The following is a 14,706-nucleotide window of genomic DNA, read 5'->3' as shown; positions in this document are numbered from 1 at the left end:
GAGCTGCACTTTTTGATTACACCGTACCCGGTTTGGGGGCAACTGTTGAGAGGCTGACTGCAAGTCAGAAGGAGAGGCGGAGAGACCGCCTAAGGCACAGTGATCGGGGCCTGAGTGTATTACGCATTATTCAATTTCTGCATAACAGAGTACCTGACTGTCGTATTAAACATTGCATCATTTCTGAATTACGGAGTACCTGATTAGAGTATTGCGCATTGCATTATTCCTGCATAACGAACTACCTGATTAGTGTATGACGCATGGCATTGTTTCTGCATAACAAACTACCTGATTAGCGTATTGCACATTGCATTATTCCTGCATAACGAATTACCTGATTAGTGTATTATGCAGTGCCTTATTTCTACATAAAGACGTACCTGGTGGTTGTATTAAGCATTGCATTATTGTTACCTTGCAAAGTGCCTGATTGTTGCATTACGCATTGCATTCTTTTTACATTGCAAAGTGTCTGATTGCTGCGTTACGCCTTATAGTATTTTTACATTGCAAAAGTGCCTGATTCTAGCATTATAAACTGTATAACATGATATTAGGATTACAGGAGAATGTTTAGAAGTGCTCACTAATACCGCCAGGACTTACAACGGCTGGCTGGCCTAACAACCGGCCAGGAGAAATAGCACACAAACTCATATGTTGGATTTATATCATGTAGTCTTATCATATATCTTTTTATATAGAGTTTATACTTGATTTTATAAAACTCGTGTGGAGTCTATTTGTGGTGGCATCATTGGGTTGTTGTTAGCGTGGTTGGAAATACTTTACACATTTGCCTTAAAGATAAGCCTGGCTGCTTGTGCCAAGCTACCGAGGGGGTGAGCGGGGCTATCTCAGAAGGTGGCCTTCCTTTACCTGACGTTGGAACGCGGGTCCCTACTTGGCCTAAGGTACCAACCTCAGCCAACCAGGGAACCCGGGTCTAACGAGTGCTTAGAAGCAAAGAGCTCTAAGGGTTACTTGAGGTAGTGCTGGACCGGGGTGAATCCAAAGTTCAGGCGGACCACGATGGAGGGCAAGCTGGCTACAGGACTCCTCGTGGGTCCTGCTGAAAAAGTGCCTGGGTCAATGTCAAAGACTCGAAGTGCTGGTTCCAATCTGCGCAGACAATGAAGGCTTTGTCAACAAAACCTTTTACGATACTGGCACTGCACCATTGTCAAGCATCACAGCCCGTCGTTGCCAAGCCGTGCAGTCCGTCAAAGCAATGTCGTCGATCAACTCCTGCATAGGGTTTGAAGGTCAATGCATCGATTCCAATCAGCGGAAAGTCATCACTGAGTCGATTTTCATGGTTCTGGACAGCAAAAGTCCAGGTGCTGTTGCAGGGTTGAATAAAGTCTTTGTTGGCCCTGAGACTTCAGAACAGGGGCATGCCAGTAAGTCCGTGGAGTCACTCTAGGTTTAATTAAGATAGTTCCAGTACTTGTTCTCAGGAGGGCATAGATCAGAAGCAGGCAGCAGAGCAAATCAGTTCTTTCAGAGCAGCAGTCAAGCAGAGTGGCAGTCCATGTAGCACAGCTGCCTTTACTCCTGGCAGAGTTCTTCACAGGTCCAGTAGTGTACTGTCTTGGTAGGGTCAGAGTCCCAGTACTTTTACCCAGTTGTGCCTTTGAAGTAGGGGGAGACTTCAAATCAGGCCTTGAATGGCACAGGTCCCCCTTTCTTCCCAGCCCTGGCTCAAGACTCTCAGTAGGGGGTAATCAGCCCATCGTGTGGGAAACAGGACATTGCCTATTCAGTTGTAAGTGTCAGCTCCGCTCCTCTCTTCTTGCCCCGTAAGAGCTATCAGAATGCTGATGAGTTCTCTGTTACACCCACCTTTCCTGTGTTTGTGGCTTTCTAGAGGCAATACACAAATTATAGCGGTCTCCCACTCTAGACGTGTATTGGAGACAGGCTGCAAGGCAAACAGAGAAGTAAGAGCAGTGAAATGTCCACTTTCTACATGTGTAATTTAAAAAAATATTATTATTGAAACAAACTTTACCAGTAGAGAGTATTTATCGTTACCATTTAAAAATATGAAACATGATGCAGTTGCTCCTTTCTAATCAGGAATTAAAGCTTAAAAGTGTATTAACAAATTCTCAATGCTATGCTATGAGAGGAATAGGCCTCACAGTAGTGAAAAAGATATTTAGTTATTTGTCACTACCAGGACATGGAAAAACTTAAAAGTACATGTCCTACCTCTTACTTACGCAGCACACTAACATTAGGGCTACCTGGTGCCAACTGTAGGGGTGACTTATGTGCAATAAACAAGAGTTTGAGGCTTGGCAAGTAGTTCTAAATGTCAAGTCGAAGTGGCAGTAAACTGCATACACAGACCCTGCAATGGCACGCCTGAGACAGGTTAGAGAGGCTGCTTGTGTGGGTGGCACAACCAGTGCTGCAGGCACACTAGGAGCATTTTGTTTACAGGCCCTGGGTACATGGTATACCATGTTACAAGGGACTTACAAGTAAACTAAATATGTCAATGGGATATACACCAATGTCACCACGTTTAGGGGAGAAGCTTGTGCTCTTTAGCACTGGTCAGCAGTAGTACAGTGCTTACAGTCCTATGGCCAAAAAAAAGACACAGGAAAAAGAGGAGATAAGTAGGCAAAACATTTGAGGGAAGAACTCCCTGAGGATGACAGGTCTAACAGGAAGGATTAGCAATGTTGAAACCACTCCTTGGCTCTCTTTGGTTCCTTAACGAGAGTCTAGAAGAGGATCAGGACTTTGCTAATAAGGCCGCTAGATGGGATGTCACTCTGGACTTTCTTACATCTTTAAGGAAAACCTGCCCCAAGTCCATTCAAAAGATGGCACAGATGAACTGGAGGGATTGACATGGGTGACGATTTGATTTTTTTGTAGTTAAGAAGGAATCCATACTCCTGAAAAGGCTGCAAATGTGATGAGTGTCCTCTTCCATCTTAAGAAAAGAAGAAGAAGCAATCAGCCAACCATCAAGGTAAGGATACACTTGAATTCCCCTGAATTGTAAAGTATTTGGTAAACACCCTTGAAGCTGAGGAGAGGCCAAAGGGAAGCAGCCGGAATAAGTAATGACTCTCCAGTACTCCAAAGCATAAATATTTTAGGTGGTCCATGTGGATGGGAATATGTGGCTATGCATCCACCACATATGGGGATGTTAGATAACCTCCTTGGTTGACCGGAGGCAAAATGTTCTATAAGTTTACCATCTCGAATGGTTTGTGAGTAATGAATCAGTTTACCTCTTTGAGGTTCCAAACAAGGTGGATGTTCCCTGATGCTCTCTGTACTAGATATAAAATAGAATAGTAGCCTTGTCATTCTCCATAGGGGAGACTGGGCAAATAACCAATTTCTCCAACAAGAGCTGTATGAAGGGCTTGATGCCGATAGGATCTCTTGACCGACGGGTCTGACGGAAGAAATAGCATAGTAGGCTCCCAAATTCTATCCAGTAGCCCTCTGAAATAGTCCACAAAGTCCACGCGTTAGTCACTGAGAGCCACCATATCCTTGAAAAATAGAAGTTGAACACCAGCTTGGTGTGTCTTAGTATAGTCATGCCTAGGGAGGCAGGAAGAAGGTGTAGAAGAGGGAGTCTGAAGATTGGATTTGTCATTACTAGGCACCCTACTGACCAGAGGTCGTACCTCAAAACAGCTGATTATTTCCTTTAGCAGCACCTGAAACAAAGGCTCTTCAATAGTCAAAACCTCTTCCTATGGAGAAGGGAAAGATGGGAGTTATTAACTTTTTTTCCACAGACTTCTTGACCATTCATTCTAGATGCTGCCCGAAGATTTTAGCACCCGCAAAAGGCTGTTTCATGAGTTGCACTTTTTGTGTGGCATCAGCCTTCCACAAGAGCATCCCCATGTGGAGATGTGCGGCAATAGCTGCTCCTGATACAGGTGTAGCGGTGCAAATGACACGTTCAATAAAAATCAGACCTGCTGCTCCATTATAAATAATAGTGCAGAGTAATCAAAACTTTCTTGCATCTGATCCTGTAGACTCTGGAGATCCCTTAAAATAGATATAGCTCAGATATGCATTGGCTCTGATGGAGGTAGTCATGGTGTAGGTCCCCTTTACTGCCTCCTCCACCTTCCTGTCCACCGGATCAGAAGAAAGGGCTTTCTCCAAAACCACAATTCTGTGGGAAGACAATCCAGCTACGAGATTGTCTACCTTCACTGTCACAATAAAATATTTGGGAACCCCTCTAATAGGTAACAACTAGTCAGGAATCCAGAAGAGACTATCTTGTTTGCATCCTTCCATTCAAGTGAAGGTACCCGGTTTAGAGCATTGCACAGTGGGAGCGGCTCAGGCTCAACACGCTGGTACTGTGTAAAGAAATCCTCCTCTTAAACACTAGATGTAGGAGGAGGAAAGCTCAAGTTTTCTATTAGGTGCTGGAATAGTTTAGCTAGCTCCAAACTGCACCAACTGACGCCTTCTCTCGTCAGCATCTGGGTCCTACATAGGAGGATCCTTGGCTGCAACCTTGGAAGCATATGGGGGTGGGGCCCCTTCCAGGCCTTGAAAGCAGCCTCCACTGCAGCCTCGATCATTTGCTGCAAGGCTGTAATGGCAAAAGCTCTAGAAGATGGGCCAGGGAACTCCTCCACACCACCACCACAACCGCACATATCGCTTTCCAGGTTGCCTAGTTGAGAAACCACAAATCTTTCCACTTGGACAGTTTCTTAGGCAACCACAACTATGCGATTCCCAAAATCTCATAGGAGCAGCCATCTTTAACTCGTGATGTCCACAGAGGACATCAGTCAACTTTATTAGCGATATGTGCTAAATATATGAAGTAAAGCAAAAACTCCTACCATTTTCAAATTTAAACAAACCAATCGGCGAGTCTAACAGAGTGAGAGCACATTCAGTCCCATATGCTGAGCAAGATGGCTGCGATTGTACTCGTATTCAATGTAAAAGACTTCTATAGCAAGTATTTGTAACAAGCATTGGTAAATGCATTAGGTTTTGCCTATGTGATTAATAATAAGCTGTTAATTGTTGTAAGTTGTAGCTTGCTGAGTAGTTGTACAATATAAGTTACAGAAAGTCTGTTAAAGTGTAATGACTTGTTTATGTACAAAATGGCAATATATTGTGCTGTTACTAGTTGTATAGTGCGGGTAAGCAATAGCAATATTTTGAAAAATGAAACAAAATAGGGAAAGAGAATTAATAAATGTAATAGCAATATTATGTGTTTAGAGGAGTTCTGATAACTTTTGGGCCCAGTGCCACTACACCTGCTGCACCATTCAAATCATGTCCTTAGTACCTGCAAGATAACGGCATTTGTGACAGCTTGTATAGTAGTAAAATAATGGAATATTTGGTGTTTAGAGGGGCTCGTAGAGCTTTGGACCCCAGTGTCACTGCACCTGCTGCACTATTGAAATCATGACCCTAGTGCTTGCAAGGTAACTGCACGTGTGGCTGCTTATTTAGTAGTTAAATATAGCAATATTGGGTGTTTAGATGAGTTCTGACAACTTTTGGCCCCCATGCCACTGCATCTGCAGCACCATTGAAATAATGGCCCTAGTGCCTGCTAGATAACTGCACTTGTGACTGCTTGTTTAGTAGTAACATTTAGAAATATTTTGTATTTAGTAGGGTCCCTAGAGCTTATGGCCCTGGTGCCACTGCACCTGCTGCACCATTCAAATCAAGCCCCTTTTAACTAAAAGATAACTGCAATTGTGTCTGCCTTTATAGTATTAAAATACAACATTGTTGGGTGTTTAGAGGAGTTCTGACAACTTTTGAGCCTGGTGCCACTGCACCTGCTGCACCATTCAAATCATGACCCTGCTGTCTGCAAGGTAACTGCACTTGTGGCTGCCTGTTTAGTAGTAACATAACATTTAGCATAGCTCTTGCATATCTGACTCCTGGTTATGGGAGGCAAAGCCGCACTGATTTTAGTAGATTTAAGCCCGGCCTTCGAAACAGTGTCCCATGACATTCTAATTGAAAGACTGACCCAACTGGGCCTCCTTAGCACTGCACTTGCTTGGTTCTCCTCTCTCTTAACAGACCGCACATTCTAAGTCTTTTCCACAAATGTAACATCTGGACTATACCCTCTTACATTAGGAGTGCCACTGGGATCCATCCTCAGTCCCATGCTTTTTAACATCTATGTCCAACCCTTGGCGGATGTAATGGAAAGATATGGACTGGATTTGTTTTCATACGCAGACGAGACTCAGATCATTTACTCCCTGTCATCTGGGCGGGAAGTTATTTCAGAGGATCTTAACTCCTGCCTCGGCCTTGTTTCCACCTAGATGAACACAAAATCCCTGATATTAAATTGTGAAAAGACCGAGGTGATGGTCTTGGGTAAGAATCCTCAGCTTTCAGGACCTCAACATTGACCCTCAAAGCTAGGTATGCCACCTACTCCCACTAACAATGTGAAGAACCTGGGCTTCTGGCTTGACTCCACCTAGTCTATGAAACCACAGGTGGCCAAATAAGCTTTACATACTTCGCTACCATGAAATGGATTAACAAGATCATGTAGATACTTCCTTTTACTGCTTAAAGGACAGTAATTCTAGCCATGATACTGTCAAGTCTTGATTATGGTAACATCCTGTACATGGGGGCAGACAAGACTGTGATAAGATGGCTTTTGGTGGTTTTGAACTCTGCTGCCAGGCTCCTGTTCCACCTCTCCAAACATTCCTCCGCATCTGGCCTTCTTTGCCGTGAATACTTTTGGATCACTTTGCTTTATGTACAAAATGTGATCCTTTTCGAGACCACAGTATTTGCAAAACTTGATGACTCCTTATGCTCCCTCTCATACCCTCCGCTCAAGTAGCCATCTTCTCTTTTCAGTCCCTAGAGTTAAACTCACCTTTCCTGGGCCCTAGGCTATGGAACTCTCTCCCCGAGTCCCTAATCGTGCTACTTGTTCTCAAAGTACCGGGAAACCCTGGGGGTAACTATGTGCTATGCAAGAACTTTATAATAATATTATTAACTTTATTTTTAACATGCAATGTTTACTACAACATTGAGAAATTGATCATAATGACCAAAGAGATTAAGTTGAAAAAATCAATCCGATAAGGCCTACAAAGTGCAAAGAAAGGTTCTGAGGAATGAATAGGAAATGCCACAAACTTTATCAGACTAAAGCATCTGCTTTACACAACTAATTAATAAAAAGCAAGTATTCCAGCATACTGTTAGAAGTTGTCTGCCTTTTCCATTGGAAGAGATCTTATCTTGAAAGTGAATGTCGCTTAAACAGTGTGAACAGCTTTAGTAGAAGTATCGTAAATGCATGCAGCCAGGGAAAGTTACCAAAAAAACGTTCCACACAAAAGCAAATGAACACAGTAATTCGACCATGGGAAACTGGTAAGAAATATATATTAAATGCAAGAGATTTCTCAAGCACAGCGCAAGCGCTGTGCAAGCGAAACCTAAAAAGGGAAGAAAACAACTTTAACTAGAAAACAACAATAACCAAATAAATAACATTTCTGAAATACCTCAGGCATGTTTGGGAAGCTAATCTTTTCTGAAACAGAGAAGAAAGAAGAGGTAGTGGTCATCCAAGTTCCTGCTTTTTGGCATGCTTCTATAGGACGGACATACGAGAGGAGCATTTTGGGCGAGCTATGCAATCTAGTACTGTGAGGCAGAGCAATTGCTCACAGTGGAAGGACTGTGGCAGGAAGATGGATGAGGAGGTAATGGGCTCAATTCACCTTTCCTTTTGTACTAGTAACTGAGTTTTAACGGCCGAACAACAGTGTTTACGACTGCTCGCCATAGATACATGGTGATGTTGCAGTCACAAATTAATGTACCTCATATTTTTACATCAAACATGTTTTAGAGACTCCTATGAGCTTTCCTACATGCTGTTTTCTTTCACAACTGGAATGAATACTATAACACTAGGGTTGGAAAAAGACTTTCCTCAAATGTTAATTGCATAGTGTTTACAGCTAACTATCAAAGCATATCAGAAACAGGAAGACACATAGCTACATCAGAGAACTCAGACATACATGGAAAATATGGACTGAATGCTGATCATTGATTGTGAGATTCTTGTTATGTGCCAGGGCAATCCCATATTCAGAATTTTTCTACATGCAATGAACCCTTAAACATATGACTGAAGGTTTATCTTTTGGGAGGTTTATTGGACTAAATCGCTAGTTTAGGCCATCAGGTATGGTTCTAGGGCATTCTTGAAAATTGGGCGTAAAGTACTGACCCAATGAGCTTTAGCCATTTCTGAATTTGTTGAAAAACTATGTATGAAGCTGATGATTAAGTACCCTTTGTAGGCACTTTATGTTGAACTTGATCCTTGATTCAACATGGAGGCGAGGGTTCTTAAAACTAATTACGCATCATTATAATCAGGTTCAATCACCTCTTTAAAGTCTAGTTTAAATTCTTCTCTACAGCCCGCCTGTAAACATTTTGAAAAGATCTGCAACACCTGCCCTTTCATAGCAGAATTGTGTATGCGAAGAAATGTCCTGACAATTTTTACATATCATTTGGGATTAGCAGACTGGAGGTTATGTACCAGAGTTTGTTGGCTTAAAGCTAAACTTCACTGCAAATTTAATTTCTACTGTAAGCTGGTTTGACAAATAGCACAATGAATGATCATCAGAGCCAGCCTGAGGAAGGTCCTGCTTCTTTCAGGAAAGCACATAAGTGAAAGCCACTCAAAGTCCCCTGATACCTTCAGAAAGGAAGATCAGCTCCTTCAGTACAGATGGATGATGGTTTTACCTTCACCTCATTGTTGGTTCAAATTTGTAAACTTTACCTTAGTGAAAGCAGGCAAAGGTCCCGCCATCACAGGGGTGGTATTTAAGCCTCACGCATGGAGCATGCTGAGTGACTTCATGTCACAAGATGCCTCAATCAAGAAGGAAAGGACATCCAGTTAATGGAAACCGCTCATATGCAGAGAATGGCACATAGGATAAAGAATGAAGTTTGGAGATGTCTGGGGCTCTGGTGATAGTGCAGGTGAACTTGGACAAGGGTCTTATTGGACCAGGGTGGGGAGGGCTCCATTCGGATACCCATTTAATGCAGGGTACAACTTGGATGCGCCAAAGGTAAGTCTGTTTACACCCGGTCTGTGACCAGCACCAGCCATTATGCCCATTTCAGTGTGGATAAAGAACAGAGAAATGGATATTCTAAAGGGGCTCTAATGGCAGGGCAAAGACATCAATGTGTGAATACACCTTGTAATCTGGCAGATAACTACACAGTTTATTGTTGTCAAAGTTGCAGCTTTACACTGAAGTCAGGACATGATCCTATGGATAGCAAATGTGGGGTGGGTCCTCTCAGGATAGAGCAGCATCCCAAGCAAATGTGACACACTTACTTAAAGGCATGCTTATTAAATGCAAGATCACTCCCAAAACATAAATGGGTATTGTTAGTTATTGCCCTTTCTGCAAGGTCAGCCCCAAACAGTTTGCCTTCCTCCTCTTCTTTTTGCGTTTGTGTTGGCTGTAGGACTCTGTGCACTTTAACACTTATAACCAGTGCTGAAAAGCATCTGCTCTCTCCCTAAAATATGGTCTAATTGATATATACACAATTGGCTGATTTCTTTTACCTATAAGTCCTTAGTAAAGTGCACTATATGTGCCATGGGTTTGGGCTACTAGTGCTACAAGGGGGCTTGCAGCACTGATTGTGCCACCGCTTAAGTGGCCCTTTAAAACCTGTTTCAGGCCTACCACTGCAGAGCATGTATGTGCAGTTTGCATTGCCATTTTGACTTGCCTTTTGAAACCCCTTACCAAGTCTTAAACTCCTCTTTTATTACATATACGTCACTAGTAATGTGGGACGTATGTAGCCTATACGACAGGGTGCTATGTACTTAAAAGGTAGGGCATGTACTTTTAACTCTTACATGTTCTGTTAGTGAAAAACTCCCAAATTCCTTTTTCACTACTACAAGACTTACCCCTCTCATAGGATAACATTAGGGATTCCTCATTACATTTAATAAGTTGTAATTCCTAATTGAGAGGGAGTAGATGTGTCATGTTTAATACCTATAGAATTGTAATGATACATCCTTTTTAATGGTAAAGTCAAATTTATAATCAACATTTTGAAAATGCCACTTTTAGAAAGTTGGCATTTTCCTATTCTTTACCCTGTGTGCCTGCAGCCTGTCTCTGATCAGCCTGGTGTGTGTGCCAATTAGATTTTATGTATTTCCTCTAGAAAACTAAACACAAAGGGAACTTAACTTATGTGTGACAATATTGGTCTTACTGGTAGGATGGTCGGAGGAGCTGGGCACAGCCTCGACTTACACTTGATTAGGCTGTGTCCTGTCCACACACACAAATGGATGCATACAAACCTTTAGAGTGTCTGCGGCCAGGTTGGAAAGGGAGGACCACAGTGCATTTCAAAGCTCTTCTTTGAAGTCTCCCCCACTTCAAAGGCACCACTGGGTATTAGAACTGGACTTTTGACCCTACCCGCTTCAGTATATTTCTGGACCTGAGGATTCCCTGGCAAGAAGGAGGACTAATATGCTGAAGAACTGCCACTCGGCTTGACTGTTGCTCTGGAAGAAGTGCTTTCTTGCTGTGGTGAGCTGCTGCCCTCTCTGCCTGGGTGAAAAGCACTGGACCTGCCTCTCTTGTCACCTAGAACCTAGAATGCCTCAGAGGACTCGCTGGCTTAGACCTGGACCATTGGAAGTGAGCCTATGGTGTTTGCTTCATCTGAACTGACGCATTGCTGCTGTTGGGGGAGCAGAACAGGCGCTTCGCTTTCGGAACCAGTGCATTCTCGGAACTGTCGCATCTTCTGCCAGAGCAGAGTTGATGCATCCCCTTCGGAAGCAGCTCATTACCTACGGAACTGATGCATCCCCACTGTTGCATGGAGAAACCCGACATATCTCATCTCACAACAGGCACATCACCCTAAGAACTGACTAATCTTCTTCTTCCAAAGTATAGTTGACGCAATCCCTTCGGAACCAGCACATCTCCCTCAGAACCTCCTCTTTTGTGTGGAGAAACAACACATCAGCATTGAAGGGTGCACCATTGACCAAGCATCAACTCGTGTCCACCCCACATCTCATTTTCATCGTCGATGAATTAAGGTACTTTTGCAGCAGGCCAAACCCGGTCCTTTTATCCGACCCATGCTCCAGCACTGTCTGCCTGAACTTTTGACATTGTCCTGGTCCAGTGCGACCAGATATCCCAAATAGGTGCTTATTGCTTCTAAGCAATATTTTCACATTTATTCTTTTAAAATTCATATCTCAATTAACTACTAATTAGATTTTTGTCATTTTGCTTTTGTTTTATTGATCAAATTAAGCTCTATTTGTGTAATCTGTTGTTTTCACTGTGTTACTGTTTGAAGTGCTGCACTAGTACTTTACATATTGCTTTTTAATTTAAGCCTGACTGCTCTGGCCAAGTTACCAGAGAGTGAGCACAAGTTAATTTAACCTGTGCTTTAAGGGTGTGTTTGTGACTCACCCTAACTAGCATTGTGGTTCCTTCCTGGACAGGGTGCATACCTTTGCCAACCAAAAACCCAATTTCTAACAGATATCTAGGAGCTCCTGAGCTATAATGTTTGGGACAGAGTATTTCTAACTGAAACATGGCTTAATCGTTCCTCAGGGCCAGATTTGGGTAGAGCCATAGCTGATGACTATTTAATATCACACGTGGATTGAAACTCTGGAGCTGGTGGAGTTCTGGTTGTGATTTACTGCTCGAGTTAAATTTACACTGCTCCTTTGAAAAAATGGAGATGTTCAAGCAGAGGGGCTTATTTTTTTGTTTAAGATTTCCAATCACCTTTCCCTTTCAGGGGCCTTAATCTATCGCTCACCAAGCATTCTTCCAATTTTTGGGACGTGCATGGTAAGGTAGTAACCACTTAACTCATTCTTCATTCAAATATATGTTGTTAGGTGATTTTAACTCACATTTGGTTGACCCCAACTGAAAGGAGGCAGCGAAATTCACAGATGCACAGACTGACCCTAAACATAAACAATGGCATAAGTTAGATAAAAAATTCTCTAACATTCCATCATTGGTGTCTCAAAAGCCCATTCCGCTATCCTGGTCCTATCCTTATTTGGTGCGTTGGTTCCTGGCGGGGCCATTTGAACAGCATAGATTCAATCCATTAGACCATGACATTGTTTACGGACAGGATGCTAGGTGATATGTGTGAGTAATTCCTTGTCATGCTAAGTGTTAGGATCAATAAGGCTGTCTAATCCTTTAACTCAGCCCTAGATCATGGACTGGATATGTTGGCACCTTTAAAAAAAAGCACAGGTTAAAAAAAGTATCTCTTAGGTGGCCTGGTTTTCCCCCGCTTTACGAGCTGACAATAGCAAATGTATATAATTATAAAGGTGCTGGAGATGGGCTAATCAGCAAGAAGACAAATTGATTTACAAAGCAGCTCTCAAGTTGTTTCAAAAAGCTTAAAAAAGGCAAAAGCCAATGCCTTTGCTAAGGTGATTGCTGCAGTTGATAATGCCCAAAGAGCAATTTTTTCAATAATCGAGTCCTTTTGGATTTCTAAAACTGACCAATAATCTATACCAGCCTCCCAAACTTTGTGCAATGACCTCACTCTATTTTTTCAAGAGAAGATAGACATAATCTACTTTATTTTTGAGGTGGAGCACGGGGGAGGTTAACATAGGGTCAAAATTAAGGGAAAAGCTTCATGCAGTGACATCAAGCGTATAGCATTTGAGATGATTTTCCTGGAAGATTCTGTAGGCAGCATTTCGAAAGTAACATCAGGGTCATCTTTGGAACCATGCCCTCCCAAGATTTTAGCTTGTGCTGCTCCCTTTATTAACTGCCTAGTTAACACTTTTTTAAAAATGCTATTGGAAGATGGAGTAAGGCACCCATATGGAAGAAGGCTTTTTCACTGCATTTACTCAAAAAATCAGAAGCCGATCCTCACTGTCTGAGCAATTACAGACCAATCTCCTTACTTCCATCACTTGGAAAGATTGGAAAAACTGGTTAATTGACAACTTACCAAGTTTATTGAAGAAGAAAGGAATTTTCCGTTCCACTCAATCTGGTGTTCGTTCTGGATTCATCACAGAAGTAGCGCTGAAATAAATCACAACATTTATCAGAACCAATCTCGATCAGGGGAAAAAAGCAGTGATCATCTTGCTAGACTTATTAGACTGCATTTGATATAGTGTCCCACGAGATTTCTCTCATGAGATTGGAAGAGGCAGATCTTGTTGACATAGCATGGAGCTGGTTGAAATCTTTGTTTTCAAATAGAGTACAGGAGGTGTATCTATCCCCATTTATCTCTAAAGATAGGGAAATGAGATGTGGTGTACTGCAGGGTTTGGCGCAAAGCCACATGGTTTTTAATATTTCCATGGCAAGCTAGGCATGACTGGTAGAGACATGGGTATTCAATCCTGTGTCATATTTGGATGACACTAAATCGATGCTAGCCTTTCACCAATTGGATGAGTCAATTGTAGCAAATGTTCATGGGTGCTGGGCAGAGGTGGCCAGTTGGATGCACAAAAGCTGCCTTTGGCTGAATCCGTAAAAATTAATACAGACCCATCTTTCAAGCCACAAATATGGGCTCTGACATGAACTTGTTTCTTGGCACTTAAATCACCTAAAAAGACTATCAAATTCCTGTCAGTGCACACGCGCAAAGGTACTGCCGATGCCCTCATTACGACAGACTCGGTTATGCTAATGTACTGTATTTGGGGGCCCCATGTGAGTTGCTGAACAGACTGCAACTGGTACAAAATGCTGCAGTTCAGCTGATCCCAAATGTCCCCAAAAGACAGTCCATTGCGATGGATTGAGCACCTTGGATTGGCTTCCAATCAAGCAACGAGTCATATTCAAATGATTACTTTTAAACTATCCATAGAAATGTCCCTTCTACCTTCAGGACAAAGTTAAACCGCACGCTATGAATAAGGCACTTCGGTCGGCTAACAAGCACCTGCCATCAATCACAAAGGTTTGCGAAGCCAGATCAGGTGGTGGATCTTTTTCTGTATGGGCAGCCAGGTTTTGGGATACTTTGCCAATGCAATAATGGGAGACAAAACCTGTGATCTGCTTTTAAAAAGGGATTTAATGCCTTTCTCTTCATAGAGTTGAAATTAAACGGTAGATACCTTTATTAACTTAGCGCTGTGAAGCTCCCTTTGGGAGCAGCTGTGCATGCTTTATGAATGGATTTCCATTCTTTCATTCATGGTGGAATACCAACAGGCATATAACACTGTGAGAGGTGAAGGGTGAAGCATGGGTCTTGCCTGATGATGGGGCCCTCTCAGTAGCAGCAGTGGTTTCTAGCTGCTGAGAAGGGGCACTGAAGCTTTAAGCAATAAAAATAATATTTAACAAAACTTGTAAACTTTAAAAACAACTATGCCAAGTTGCAAGTCGTCACACTTGGCAACTTCCTACTTACCATTAATAGACCAGATGTGTCTAAACAAATCCCGGCATCTTATATCGAAATGCAAAGTGGGGTGTTAAGACCCTAAAGGCACCAGGCAGCAAATCATTGATCCTTGCATTCTGAAATGAA

This window comes from Triturus cristatus, chromosome 4_2 (genome assembly GCF_964204655.1).
Source record: "Triturus cristatus chromosome 4_2, aTriCri1.1, whole genome shotgun sequence".
Lineage (NCBI taxonomy): Eukaryota > Metazoa > Chordata > Amphibia > Caudata > Salamandridae > Triturus > Triturus cristatus.
This window is presented reverse-complemented; position numbering follows the sequence as displayed.